The sequence below is a fragment of the Canis aureus genome, chromosome 9, assembly GCF_053574225.1.
Source record: "Canis aureus isolate CA01 chromosome 9, VMU_Caureus_v.1.0, whole genome shotgun sequence".
In the NCBI taxonomy this organism is placed as follows: Eukaryota; Metazoa; Chordata; class Mammalia; order Carnivora; family Canidae; genus Canis; species Canis aureus.
This window is the reverse complement of record NC_135619.1, coordinates 23,637,765-23,652,869: the sequence shown is the minus strand read 5'-3', so window position 1 is coordinate 23,652,869 and position 15,105 is coordinate 23,637,765. Positions and strand designations below refer to the sequence as shown.

The window sequence follows — 15,105 nt, the reverse complement described above, 5'->3', positions numbered from 1 at the left end:
TCTCCAGGATCACGCCCTGGGCTGAAGGCGGCGCTAAACTACTGAGCCCCCTGGGCTGCCAAAAATTTATAGATTAAAATTAATCACCAGAATTATTTTTAGCAATTTTTCATATAATTTCCTTCTATGTATATTCTGAGAAATAATTAAGGCATCTAATCCATCATGCTTTTGATATGATTTTAATTTTTATTTTTTTTTTATTATTTACTTAGAATTTTAAAAATGCCCCAATGGACTACTCATGTTAAGGCATATGAATATTGGGATTTTTATTCTGCTCTCAAAGTATCCTAATTAGACACAAAGTAATCAACATAAGATTTTCTAACAGGTTAAGAAATTATAGTTCATATGGAATATGGAATATGGAATATAGAAGCTTTTGGTTTACTCTAAATAACTGGAGGATCTTGAAGATGAAACATCTGTAGATTATGAAATATTTATAGGAAGTGGGTAATTTTCTTCATTTTGTATAGCATGTAGTATATAATTTGATGTATGGTATGCTATAAAAGCTCATTGATGCTTACCAATTTATTATTGATGGATATAATAACCACAAAACTTTTAAAGTAAGCCAATAATAAGTACAGTTAATGTGTAACTATATAAAATAAATCACACTAAATTGGATTTAGGTGATTTGTAGATGAGGTTGCCTGGGAAGCCATATTCATAATCACTTCTTACAGTGTAAAAATTGTTTTAGAAGACAATTAACATGCCTGGTTAGAAAATAGTTTTAATTTTTATAGGATTGTGATCTTAGGAGAAATATTTAGAATTTTTTGACATTATTATAGTTTACTGGAAATGTCTTCAATAGGCTAGGTAATATAATGTAGCAATACAGACCTTTCGTAATCTGATTCTGCTATGTATCTGACACCTAATCATAGGATATAGAGTTCAAATAGGCTCCCGTGTATGTGTGCATGTGTGCATGTTTTCCAGAGGGCAACAGGAAAGGGTAAAGCGTGAATCAAAATTAAACCTGATTCCTTCTATAACATGTGATCCTTTGGGGTTTATTATCAGTTGCTGCCCACGTGAGGTCTTGAGCATTGTCATGACCCATCATAAGCTAATTTTGTAATTTATTAAATGTCAGCTAAAGGAATAAATTACTATCAATAGGAATCAGACCAGAAAATGGAGAGAAAAACTAGCTGTACACGCTAATAGATGGGAATTTACTACCGAACTAGGCAGGATGATAACGAATTATCCAACTAAATAATTGTCATAGTTTAGCTGGCTTTTTTAAAAAATATTTTATTTTTTTATTCATGAGAGACACACAGAGACAGGCAGAGATATAGGCAGAAGAAGAAGAAGCAGGCTCCTTGCGGGGACCCTGATGTGGAACTCAATCCCAGGACCCTGGGATCATGACCTGAGCGAAAGGCAGTCACTCAATCACTGAGGCATCCAGGCACCCCTCACTGGCTTATTTTTAAGGTTTTAGTACATAGGTCCTCTCTAAACTTAAGAGTCACTATTTTGAAATGATCTGGAATAGTAGCTGGAGAGTCTATCTTAATTTGTGTACTGTTTCTGAATAATTTTATTTAACTGTAATTTGATTATCTCTGTACATTCTTTTTAAGTTCTTTTTTATTTTTTTTAACTTTCTGGGGATAAAGATACTCTCTTTCAAAATATGCCTGGCATTGAATTTATGGAGCTTTTTCATTGCCTTTTATTTTTAAAAAATATTGAGGTACAATAGACAAATAGTATTATATTAGTTCCAGGTGTATAATATACAGATTCAATGTTTTTATATATTGCAAAATGATCACAATAAAAATGTAGTTAATATCTGTCACCATATGAAGGTATATCTTTTTTTCCCTGTAAGGAGAACTTGCAATATTTACTCTTCACAACTTTCAAATATGTAATACAGTATTATTAGCTACAGTCATCATGCTATCCATTACATCCCCATGACTTAGTTATTTTAAAATTAGAAGCTAGTATCTTTTGATGCCATATAACATAATGAAATATAATAGATCTTTTTAAATCTAGATCTGCAAGTGGATATTATGCCTAATAACAGGCTGTATCATCAAAATAAGCTTTTGAGTATGAGTTTATATGAAAATTTTGGAAGACAGGGACACGTGGGTGGCTCAGCAGTTGAGTGTCTGCCTTCGGCTCAGGGCGTGATCCTGGAATACAGGATCGAGTCCCAGATTGTGCTCTTTGCAGGAGGCCTGCTTCTCCCTCTGCCTATGTCTCTGCCTCTCTCTCTCTCTCTGTCACTCATGAATAAATAAATAAAATCTTAAAAGAAGAAAAGAAAAGAAAAATTTGGAAGACAATGAGTATTACCTTACATTTAAAGTGATTCACATTCTTATATGTGGTTAATCAAGCTGTTTTCTATTTCTATTTCTGCATATTTGTATTCCTCAAAGTCATGTTGAGATCCTAAACCCCAAGGTGCTAGCATTAGTAAGTGAAGTCTCTGGGAAGTGCTTAAGTTATAAGGGTGAGGTCTTGAATGTTTGAGATAGTGCCCTATAAAAGAGATTCTACTAAGTCCCTTAGCCCCTTCCACCATGTGAGGGTACAAAGAGAGGTCTCCAGTTGGGAAGAGGGCCTCACTCTCCATGCTAGTACCCTAATATTGGACTTCTGGCCTCCAGAACTGTAAGCCCTAAGAGTCTGCTGTTCATAAGCTACCTAGTTTGAGGTATTTTGTTTTATCAGCCCAAATAGACTAAGACAATTAGGAAGATCAGTCAAGAAATGCCTTACTTACTTGGTCCTCTACTTACAAAATATTCCATAGCAAGTATTATTATGTATCTTGTGAGGTAAACAGAATTATTGTCATATTAAGAATAAGAGAAATAACTGGTGGAAGGTTGTTAAGAATTATTAACTAATAAGAGGGGGGGCCTGGCAAGACGGCGGAGGAGTAGGGTCCCCAAGTCACCTGTCCCCTCCAACTTACCTAGATAACTTGCAAATCATCCTGAAAACCTACAAATTCAAACTGAGATTTAAAGAGAGAACAGCTGTAACCTACAGAGAGAAGGGTTTAGGCTTCTAACAAGGTAGGAAGGCGGGGGAGGGGGGGGCAGTAAAAACAACCCAGTGGGGGAGGGGCCCCGCGAGGAGCCGGGCTGAGGCCCAGCAGCGAGAGCCTGGGGACAGGGGAGCCCAGCCCCGGAGAAGCGGGAACTTTAAAAATCCGCACCGGATTCTTCCCGGATGGAAGGGCGCTCAGCAGGGAACTCGGGCAGGATCCCAGGAGGGGCAGTGGAGCCCCCAGGTTCCCGGGGTCACTAACAGAAGAAGTGTAGGGGGTGGAGCATGCCACACCCCGTGGGCGGAGCTCAGTAAAGGGCTGAAGCCCACCGGGGGGCCTGGGGAGAAGCCAGGGGGTCAGGCCGGGGCGGAGGGGGCTGCGCCCTGTTGCCTCAGGAGCTGCGGCCCCGGAAGCACAATTCCAGCAGCGCAGGCCCTGGATCCCAGGTGCAGGGGATCCTGCGCTCCCCCGGGAGAGATGGAGGACGCTCCTGCCCTGAGCGCCCCGAGCTGTGCAGATCAGCGCCCCCGCCCCCGGAGCATCCAGGCCACTGCAGACTAGGAGCTGCAGTGGTTACTGGGGGAGCTGACTCCAGGGCTGGAGAGCCGGCCGCTGCCAGTGGGGTTGTTCCTCCGGGTGTCGCCCTGTGCCTGGGATGGAGCGGGGCCCCAGGGAACAGGGGCCTCACAGGGCCAACAGCTCCTACTGAGCCTGGCACGGGGGGTGCAGCTCCCCCAGGTGCACACATCTGAGAGTCAGCACAGCAGGCCCTCCCCCAGAAGACCAGCTGGAAGGACAGGGGAAGAGCAGGATCTTGACCCAGCAGCGCTGGAAGCTCCAGGGGAGGCTGAGGGATTTAAACTCTATAGAACTAGAGGGTACCCCTCCTTCTTTTTTCCCTTTTACCAGTACATCTCATTTTTATTTATTTTTTTATTTTTTTTAAGATTTTATTTATTTATTCATGAGAGACACACAGAGAGAGAGAGAGGCAGAGACATAGGCAGAGGGAGAAGCAGGCTCCATGCAAGGAGCCCGACGCGGGACTTCATCCGAGGACACCAGGCTCACACCCTGGGTGGAAGGCACGAACCAAACCGCTGAGCCATCCAGGAATCCCCTCATTTTTATATCAGACTAAAAATTTCCAATATTTTTTCTCTTTTCCCACCTTAACTACAATATTTTAGCACCTCTTCATTTTTAAGTGTCTTCCTTGTTGACTTTCATATTTCTACAATTATTTTCAACTTCTAGATTCCCTTCAGTATACTCAATTTAATTTTGGGAGATATATGAGATATATTTTTTGTGTTTTGTGTTTTTTGTTTTCTCTGTCTCATCTTGTTCCACAATGGCGGAAGTTAATACCTTCTAAAACATGACCAGCATGCACCCAGAACCAAGTGGTTCTAAGTAACCATATTGTGCTGGTTCATTCTGAGAGATTATATTCTCTCTTCATTCCCATTGTGGCCCCCTCTTTTATCTTGTTTATGTTTTAATGGTCTGTGTTGAGGCTTTCTACAAGTATTGCTGGTTTATATAAATTTCAGACTAAGCATCTTCTAACATACAGAACTTAATACACTCAGAACCAAGAGGATCACCCTCTAGGACCCCTCAGGTAGACTACATTCTCCCTCCACAACTTCATCACCATCACCATCTCCCAGTATCCCCCCCCACTTTTTTTCCTCTTTTATTTTTTATTTTTCTTTATTTTCCTCTTTACTTTTTCTTTTTTCTCTTCTTTTTTCTTTTTATTTCTTTTTTTTTTCTTTTTCTGCAAAAAGCCCACAACAAATATCATTCTCAATGCGGAAATACTGGGAGCCTTTTCCCTAAGATCAGGAACAAGACAGGGATGTCCACTCTCACCACTGCTATTCAATGTAGTACTAGAAGTCCTAGCCTCAGCAATCAGACAACAAAAGGAAATACAAGGCATTCAAATTGGCAAAGAACAAGTCAAACTTTCCCCCTTCACAGATGACATGATACTGTACCTAGAAAACCCAAAAGACTCCACCCCAAGATTGCTAGAACTCATACAGCAATTTGGCAGTGTGGCAGGATACAAAATCAATGCCCAGAAATCAGTGGCATTTCTATACGCTCACAATGAGACTGAAGAAAGAGAAATTAAAGAGTCAATCCCCTTTACAATTGCACCCAAAAGCATAAGATACCTAGGAATAAACCTAACCAAAGAGATAAAGGATCTAGACCCCCAAAACTACAGAACACTCTGAAAGAAATTGAGGAAAACACAAAGAGAAGGAAAAATATACATGCTCATGGATTGGAAGAGTTAATTAACATTGTGAAAATGTCAGTGTTACCCAGGGCAATTTACACATTTAGTGCAATCTCTATCAAAATACCATGGACTTTCTTCGGAGAGTTGGAACAAATCATCTTCAGATTTGTGTGGAATCAGAAAAGACCCTGAATAGCCAGGGGAATATTGAAAAAGAAAACTTGAGCCAGGGGCACCTCAATGCCAGATTTCAAGTTGTACTACAAAGCTGTGATCATTAAGACAGTGTGGTACTGGCACAAAAACAGACACATAGATCAGTGGAACCCTTGACTCTATGGTCAACTAATATTCGACAAAGCAGGAAACACTATCCACTGGAAAAAGGACAGTCCCTTCAATAAATGGTGTTAGGAAAATTGGACAGCCACGTGCAGAAGAATGAAACTAGACCACTCTCTTACACCATACACAAAGATAAACTCAAAATGGATGAAAGATCTAAATGTGAGACAAAAATCCATCAAAATCCTAGAGGAGAACACAGGCAACACCCTTTTTGAACTTGGCCACAGCAACTTCTTGCAAGATACATCTATGAAGGCAAGGGAAACAAAAGCAGAAATGAACTATTGGGACTTCATCAAGATAAAAAGCTTCTGCACAGCAAAAGAAACAATCAAGGAAACTAAAAGACAACCTACAGAATGGGAGAAGATATTTGCATAAGACCTATCAAATAAAGGGCTAGTATCCAAGACCTATAAAAAACTTATTAAACTCAACAGGAAAGGAACAAACAATCCAAACATGAAATGGGCAAAAGACATGAACAGAAATTTCACCAAAGAAGACATACACATGGCCAACAAACACATGATAAAATGCTCTGCATCACTGGCCATCAAGGAAATACAAATCAAAACCACAATGAGATACTACCTCACAGCGGTGAGAATGGTGAAAATTAACAAGACAGGAAACAAAAAACGTTGGATAGGCTGTGAAGAAAGGAGAACTCTCTTGCACTGTTCGGGGAATGTGAACTGGTACAGCCACTCTGAAAAACTGTGTGGAGGTTCCTCAAAGAGTTAAAAATAGGGCTACCCTATAACCCAGCAATTGCACTGCTGGGTATTTACCCCAAAGATACAGATGCAGTGAAACGCCGGGACACCTGCACCCCAATGTTTATAGCAGCAATGTCCACAATAGCCAAACTGTGGAAGGAGCCTTGGTGTCCATCGAAAGATGAATGGATAAAGAAGATGTGGTCTATATATACAATGGACTATTAGCCATTAGAAACAATAAATACCCACCATTTGCTTTGATGTGGGTGGAACTGGAAGGTATTATGCTGAGTGAAATAAGTCAATTGGAGAAGGGCAAACATTATATGGTGTCATTCATTTGGGGAATATAAAAAATAGTGAAAGGGAATAAAGGGGAAAGGAGAGAAAATGAGTGGGAAATATCAGTGAGGGTGAGAGAACATGAGAGACTCCTAACTCTGGGAAAGGAACAAGGGGTGGTGGAAGGGGCGGTGGGCAGGGAGATGGGGTGACTGGGTGACAAGCCCTGAGGGGGCCACTTCACAGGATGATCACTGGGTGTTATGCTATATCTTGGCAAATCGAACTCCAATATAAAAATATATAAAAAAGAATTATTAACTAATAAGAGAAGATTAACTACTAAGGGGTAAAGGATAGTTCAAAAGAATATGGGGATAGCAGATACAGAAAGAAGCCAAAATTTCTAGGGCTAAGGCAGATTATCTAAGGCAGGAACAAATTTGGAAGAGCTTCCTCAGCTCCCACTAAGGCTGAGACTCAGGCCTTAGTAGAGTGGGTTTTGGCAAGGCCCCGTGGATAGTAGGGAACTTCACTAAGGTGCTGCTTCAACTTTAAGAAGCTACTTGCTGGAGCACTGGTGAGGTTTACAGGAAGTTGCCCAAATACTCTGAGAAGATGCACTAAGAGTCACTGGTGGAATGCTCTGGGAAGCTGCCTGAGAATGACACTGTAACTGGGAAGCTACTTGTGAGGGTGCTCTGAAACTCACTCAGAGTGAGGATCTTTGGAGGTTGTACAGGCCATTAGCCACTGTGTGCTGCAAGCAAGAAACAAACAAAAATTTGGAAGGGTGCACCTTTGCCCTCCCATGTAGCTCCAGCACCTTCTACTGATCAATCCTAACACTGCACCATCTGGCAAAAGCACAGCAGGACAAAGGCAGCTGGATTTGCTGCTGAGCGGCAATACACTGATAATTGTCACACCTTTGTATTTGTAATTTCTCCTGAATGTTAGCATATTGTCAGCCTCTTGAGGGCAAGAGCACTGTCAAACTTCTTGCCCCACCCCTCATGATATATATGCCAAAAAAAAAAAAGAAAAAAAAAAGAATTTTAAAAAAGAAAAGGATGAGGGAAATGCTTGGAGATGGTATGTGGCATTTCCAAATCATTTAGCTTCTTCACTATGTTGTTTCCACAGAGGACTGTAGTCTAGTATGACATAAGATAATCGTGTCTCCTTTCAGACATCCACAGATAATACAAGCAATTCTCCAGTGACTATTACATACTATGATGGTAATGAGAACCAGCCAGTATCCCTTCCTTGAAGATAACTCCTCCCTCAAAAGACCACCTGTGTTCTCGTATCTCAACTCTAGTTCCCCCCACAGGGGAAGGCAAATGAGAATTGAAAGAACAGTTTTCTTGAAATTGTGCCTTGAAAACTGGTCTCACGGCTTGCTGTTCTCTGAAATTCAGAATGTAGGACTTTGACAGTTTGTTTTTCTAAGTTGTGGGCTATACTAGTCAATTCCGCAAAAACGAGTCAATTTCTCTGACTTGGCAATTCAGTCTTCCATGATCCAAAATGTAATGCATTCTGTCATTAGAATTCTAAGGGATTGTAAAGATCAACATTGCATCTGCTTCATGAGTCTGAACTAAACTGGAAGGGAGAAGAGCATCAGGAAACAAAAAAAAAAAGGGTATACTGTACTTGCTCTTACTTTTGCTTACTCTTTGAATTTCATTGAGTAATAATCTTTTTCACTATATTTTAAAATTTATTTTATGTATTCTACAGGGCAATCTTTCTTATGAAGAGTTATTTGGGGAACACCTGGGAAGGAATTTTCAGAGCTTTCTCAAGCCTTCATGTTTAAAGAGTCAATGTAGGGGCACCTGGGTGGCTCAGTGGCTGAGCATCTGCCTTTGGCTCAGGTCATGATCCTGGGGTCCTGGGATTGAGTCCCATATCAGACTCCCCACAGGGAGCCTGCTTCTCCCTCTGCCTATGTCTTTGCCTCTCTCTCTGTGTCTCTCATGAATAAATAAATAAAATATTTTTAAAAATAGAACCACTGTAATGCTTGTAAAAAGAGACTCAAGAGTGCTATTCAAAGGAATCTGATTGAGACTATTAGAGAATAAGGTAGAAACAGGAATCTACTTTTAAAAATCAGCTTAAATATTTCTTACATTCACAGTCTACAACTGAAGAGGGTTTGCCGTGTACCTAATAAATTTTAGCATATTTTATGGAATCTTGAAACTTTCAGCCTCAGTAAATTTAATGATCTCTCCAGAACTATATTCATAAAACTCTGCATTTTTTCTTATATATGAACCACAGCATTGTAGAAAAACAATTTAAAAATGTTAAAGAAAAAAAGTTACCAATTTTTCTATAAAAGTAGAACATAACTCCATGTAAAGAAAAATGACAAAACATGTTGCTTTCTCTAAGAATTACTGACAAACTGTAGCAATGGAAATACTGTATTTTGAGAATTTGAAACAATGAATTTCAGGACGCGAAAAATATTATTATTTAATATAAGTCAATTACCTGATGAAATGAAATCTGAAAATTTCACAAAGGATAATTTCTCAGCTTAAATGGCATCTATTATATTTTAAAAAAAGCCTGACAACTTTTATGCATATTTTACCCATTAGGAAACTCTGAGGTAGAGGGCATTTGTTTTTGGCTACTCAGCCCCTACCTCCTCCCCAAGCATAGTTCTCTACACAAGAATTTTGACAAATTTATATGTATGGTGGGTTAATGATCTGTGAAATACTTTTTCATTGGTTTGAAATATTTTTCTTTTCAACTTTTTGACTATTAAATTGATCTTCTATATTTCCTTATGCTCTGTGTTTCTTTAGAACCAGTTCTAGCTTTGCTTTTTGTTTCAAGTGTGGGATGCTTTTTGTTTGAGATAACATGATGTACTAAAGAGAGAGAATTAGGAAATATAAAAGCTACCTACTGGATCTGTTTGTTCAACCTTACACTGTGTAATGCAATGCAACAAATTATTAAAAAATACTTGTTTAATTTTTTAGCTTATCAATCTACTTTATACATATTGTCTAATTTCATCCTCATAGCATCTGAGGAGAGATAAGGCAGGTATACATGACCTCATTTTCCTGAAAATAAAAGTGAAGGTAGAGAGAGATAAATTTTTGTTTCCTAATTAATACTGTGAATGTGTTATTATATCAATATTACCTCTAATGCTTCTATCACTATGATTCCATATGTTTATATCACAGGTCAGGAATGCTTTTTCCTTCCTTCATCCAAAGTGTATTACTATGCACAACGAAACATTTAAATGCTGACCAGCTTCAATTAGGAAAGAATCAACATATATCTCATGATAGTCTTTAATGGGAAGCAAACTAGAAATCACTGACAGTGCAAAAATCAAAATAATTCTGACTAGAGTTTTTAGAATGGACAAAAGGATGCAGAACTCTAACTGAGATACAGTGGCAGCTATTTTTTAACTTACTATTTTTTAAGATTTTATTTATTTATTCATGAGAGACACAGAGAGGCAGAGACATAGGCAGAGGGAGGAGAATCAGGCTCCATGCAGGGAAGACAATGTGGGACTCCATCCCAGAAATCCGGGATTACACCCTGAGCCAAAAGCAGACGTTCAACCACTGAGCCACTCAGGTGTCCCTTTAACTCATTTTTTAAATTGTGGAGCCAAGCTCTGGATTCTAGGAATCCACAAAAGTTAGAATGGAGACTTGGTGTCATATTTTTCTCCTTGAAGGTATATATCAATTTGGTTTATCTTCTCTAAGAGATTTTACATGGGGATGGGAAAGAACTGGACAGAAAATAAGACTCACCTTGCTCTTTAAGTCACAGGAAGTATAGCAAAAGGCAGAAATAGCAAGCTAGAGGCACGATGTTAAATTAGAAAAATGGAATATTAAATAGGAAAATTTGGGGATGCCTAGGTGGCTCAGCAGTTGAGCATCTGCGTTCAGCTCAGGGCCTGATCCCGCAGTCCCAGGATTGAATCCCGCGTTGGTTTCCTTGAGGGAAGCCTGCTTCTCCCTCTGCCTATATCTCTGCCTCTCTCTGTGTGTCTCTCATGAATAAATAAATAAAACCTTTACAAAATAAATAAATTAGGAAAACATCATATTATTCGGACTTCAGCAGAGGAGTGGTATGTATGTATTTCTCAAGACCTAGTCTGTATGAAGACTTTCTTAAAAATGAAATAGTTTGTAATAGCTATTTCAAGACTTCTGGAAAGGATAATTCTCTGCAGTATTTTCTTTTGCCCTTTCAACTGAATAAATTAAAGTATCTTTTTAAATTTGTTCCAACTATTCTACTATGCATACGAAATGTAAAACTTCTGGTTTTGACCTTTCAACCAGAAAGTTCTGGAAGTGTGAATATTATTATTTCTTCATCTGATGAGGCATTTTGTTTAACAGAAAGATGTTGATCTTGCCTTATTTCTCACCACGGATTTACTGGTTTAAGATAGTAAAGCCTGGAAAATTCACTTTTGCCCAGTGCAAGCTGAAGAGTTAAGTGATTCTTACCTTAGGTCAATTATCTTGCAAAAAACACAAATGGACAAGGCATTCCATATATGAGTACAGGAAAAAAAAATATCTAAGACAATGTATTTTTTTTTTTTTTTTTACTTTTTAGGAACAAAAGAAATCTCCAACATACACCTTCAATGAGCTCCTACAATTAGATTGAACAAAACTTCACTGGAACACTACTGTCAGAAAACATGATAAATAAATTCAAAATATAGAGTTGTCACATTTTGGTGAAAGAACTATCCTCCAAAGCATTGTTCAAAATGTAGTATCACTTGGGAGCATGGTGGAAATGCAGGTTCTTATGTTCTGCTCCAAACCTACAGAATCAGAATCTGAATTTTATGAATTATTATTCTTGTGTTAAATCTCCTAGACAGACTGTTCTGAAAAAAAAAATTGTATCCTAGGATACCTAATTTGATGTATAGTTTAACCGAACCTATAACATAGCACAACTAATTAGCAAGGTATTTTTGGAGTCATTTTCGAATGAATATCTGTTTTTGAATCTCTTGACTGAAAGCCAAATCTGCATAACATCAGTTTACTTAGCTTATGTCCAAACAATCAAAATTCTTTTATAGGGACTTCACAGAGTACATATGTATACATGATTATATTCAGCTGATGATGTATATTTCAAAGAAATAATAAATATGGCCCTTTTAAGTAGATATGCATTTATATTGCAATGTGCTCTGACTGACCAAAAGCAATGAGTAAAATATACTGATTAAAGTCAGACTCAGTATATATTTGATGCATGACTATAGAAAACTTTCTCAAAGGAAAGCACACATAATTAAGAGCAGTGAAGAACAAAGGTAAGAAAATGCTATTAGAGATGTTTAGATGCCTTGAAACAATTTTTCTCAAAAGGTGAACTTAAGACCAATACACTGGGATCACCGCAGTTACCTGTTCTCAATGCAAGTACTTAGGCTCCCCTACAAGCCTGCTAATGCAGTCTTTGTGTATGGGATCCCTCAACTCTGTTTTTTAACTTCTTGGTGATTCCTAAGCATATTAAATTTGACACACATTGACTAAGAAACAAAACAAAACATATTTTGTTGTTAGGTCATACAGAATAAACCTATGTGTCAGTCACTGATAGTTGGTTGAAAAAGAATTAATTTTCTCAGTCAAAAAATGATCCAACTAGGTCATTAAAATACCTACCTCAGAATACCACTTCCGGAGACGAGCTATGATCTCTGCCCTCTATGAATTCTGATTCTTTCTAGTATTTTCACTTTATAAGCTTTATGGGAATACACTGCTCTGTGAATTCCTAGTGGGACGGGTAGTATACTACCTGACTTCTTTCTTTTTATGGGAGCCACTCTTTCACAGCCCTGCTTTCATTTGACTGAACACTGCAAGAAAATTTTCAGGGGTACAATATCTTCTTATACCAAGTAGTTTCTAGAATTGGCTCTTAAAAAGGGAGAGAATAAAACAATGGAAAACTATGGAAACTTGGTTTCAGTTCCAACTTTTCTGTCAATTAACATAAACTTGGGGAAGATCACGTAACCCTTCTCATCCCATATTCGCAGCAGGAAACAGCTAGATTAGAATATCCCAAATGTCCCTTCCACTTTATCAGTCTATGATTCTAAATAAAATGTATTGAAATATTGATCTTAAGGAATAAATAAATAAGCTAATTCTATTAAGCAATAGGGGTTATTTTCTCTACATTTTAAAACAACTCACAAAAGAAAATTCTTTTAGGATGATTTATGTCAGAAACCTTTGGTACAGATTTTTTTCAGATGTCTCCTTTTAAGCGACATATTTATATACAGTTGCTGCTTGGGCAGGGTAACTAGTGGAACTTTCCCTGGAGCTGAAGTTGCTGAACTTCTCCATTAACCACATCTCAGTTCATATGAAGTTCAAGGTTGTAACATCACAGCTCACAATACAAAGCTTACAGTGGATTGAGTTCCTGGTTTTGTTTTTTGTTTTAATTATCGTGTATGCCTTCAGATTAAAAATCCCTCCAATAATCCAGCCACGGAGTTATTCAAAGGACAAAATTTTAGCCAAGTTTTCCACACATGAGGGAAACTAGGCTATAATTTTCTTGTTTTATGAATAATTTATCACCTTATATATCACTGCAATTTTGATCTCACAATACATTTGGGGAAATAGGTATTTGTTTTTCAGTTCCCTAAAAGTTAATTACAAGATTGTTCTAATTTATTTGTTTAAAAGATGTCTAGATAATTATGACAAGGTTTTTAATTATTTACTTTCTTTATATGAGCATTCAAATGTATTTCTTTTTGTTCACATTTTGGTAAGTTTGCCATATATATTCTCCTTTAGCTATTTAGCCATTAATATTTTCATCATGGTTGGTGAGTCATGTTATCTAGTCTTGGGACTTCCACAGATTTCCTCAAAAATGAATAATCATGGGTCTTTAGACTAAGTGGGGACAGTTGAAATACAAAAAAAGAGTCCTTTATTCAGAGGTTGTACTTGTGTAGGGGGTCTCAGTTTCAACTTTTTATTTATTTATTTATTTATTTATTTATTTATTTATTTATTTATTTATTTATGAGAGGGACTGGTTCTTTATTTCAAAAAGACACTTGTCAATTTTCAGTATCAAAACAGTTTGCACTATTGGTTTCTTTCTCCCAATCGGCCCCCAAAGAGAGGCCACCAAAGGAAGAGTGCATTTTAAGCCAATAAGCTGCAGGATGCACACCTAACAGACCTCATGGAAACCTCACCTAAAAGGGGAGTTGGGGAGGGAAAGAAACTTTTAAAAGATCAGCACACTGTCAGCCTGCAGACTGTAGAGAGTTCTCAGCCAGACGGGGTGGTCAATGTGCCCCAACCCTAAAGAAGCAAAGTTTCAAAATAATATAAAATTTAAAAACAGTTTTGTACATAAGCTATTCAAGATTTCTCCAGCACTAACTGATACAAAGCACAATGAGATTGCACGTTTAGAGGCAGCAGCTTTAGACCCATAAAAGGGTGATGAGATGAGTTTGATTCATGTGGCTAAATCAGTGGCAAACATAATTCACTTTTTTCTTTCAAGGAGGCAGGAGAGCAAATAAGTGGTCACCTCGACATAAGGGGAACATGATCCATTCTGTAAGCAGTTAGGGCAAAGATAGGACAAGGATTTGGTTTCAGATCGAGGTCTCACCATCTTAATTTTTGTTTGGTCACATCTGATTAACTTTTCAGCCTAATGAATACTGCCCTCTCCACAGAGGAAGGAGTGGACAGGGCCCTGCCTTACTGAGAACCAGGGCCCAGAAAGAGACCCACTCTGGGAGCTTTGTTGCTCTGTCCAAAATACGAGCCAAATTAGAAAGGTGATTCCAGAAGTTGGCCAAAAAAGTGTGGCTAAGGGTTTCAGCTTTAAGGTATATTTGAGCAACATGTTTTTTTTTTTTTTTCCATCAGATGTGACCAAACAGTTTCAACTTTAAATTTTTTGACTTCAGTAATCATTCTAATAATTATAAGTAGCAAGGCATTGATCAAAACATTATACATTTAATGCATTTAAATAATTTATAAATGTCTACTGTTCAGATTTATTGCAAATGACTCAATGAAATGGATGCTGGGTATTTTCTTATCAGTTTATTTATTTAGATGATAATTTCTGAATGCTGCAATGAGAAAGCACCAAGGAACTTTTGAAAATAAATAATTAAAACCAAACAAAATAATTTTTCCACAACAAAGTCACTTAATATTTTTTATTTTTTTCACTTAATATTTTAAACTTTTGATTTCTATGCCAATAAAGAAAAAAAGAAGAAAGAAACCCAACAAGGTTATTTATTATCAAAAATCATTTTAATGATCTCTCCAGTGACATCTAGAAGA

General features: G+C 37.8%; 1 long non-coding RNA gene across 1 annotated transcript in view; it reads left to right on the top strand.

Annotated features, from left to right (window-relative positions):
* Positions 1–404: 404 nt before the first annotated feature.
* The window catches only part of LOC144320066 (uncharacterized), a 33,146-nt gene continuing 18,445 nt past the window's right edge, over positions 405–15,105 (top strand). The window contains exon 1 of the long non-coding RNA XR_013385651.1: positions 405–455. This is a non-coding gene — a long non-coding RNA (uncharacterized LOC144320066). The remainder of the gene's footprint in view (positions 456–15,105) is intronic.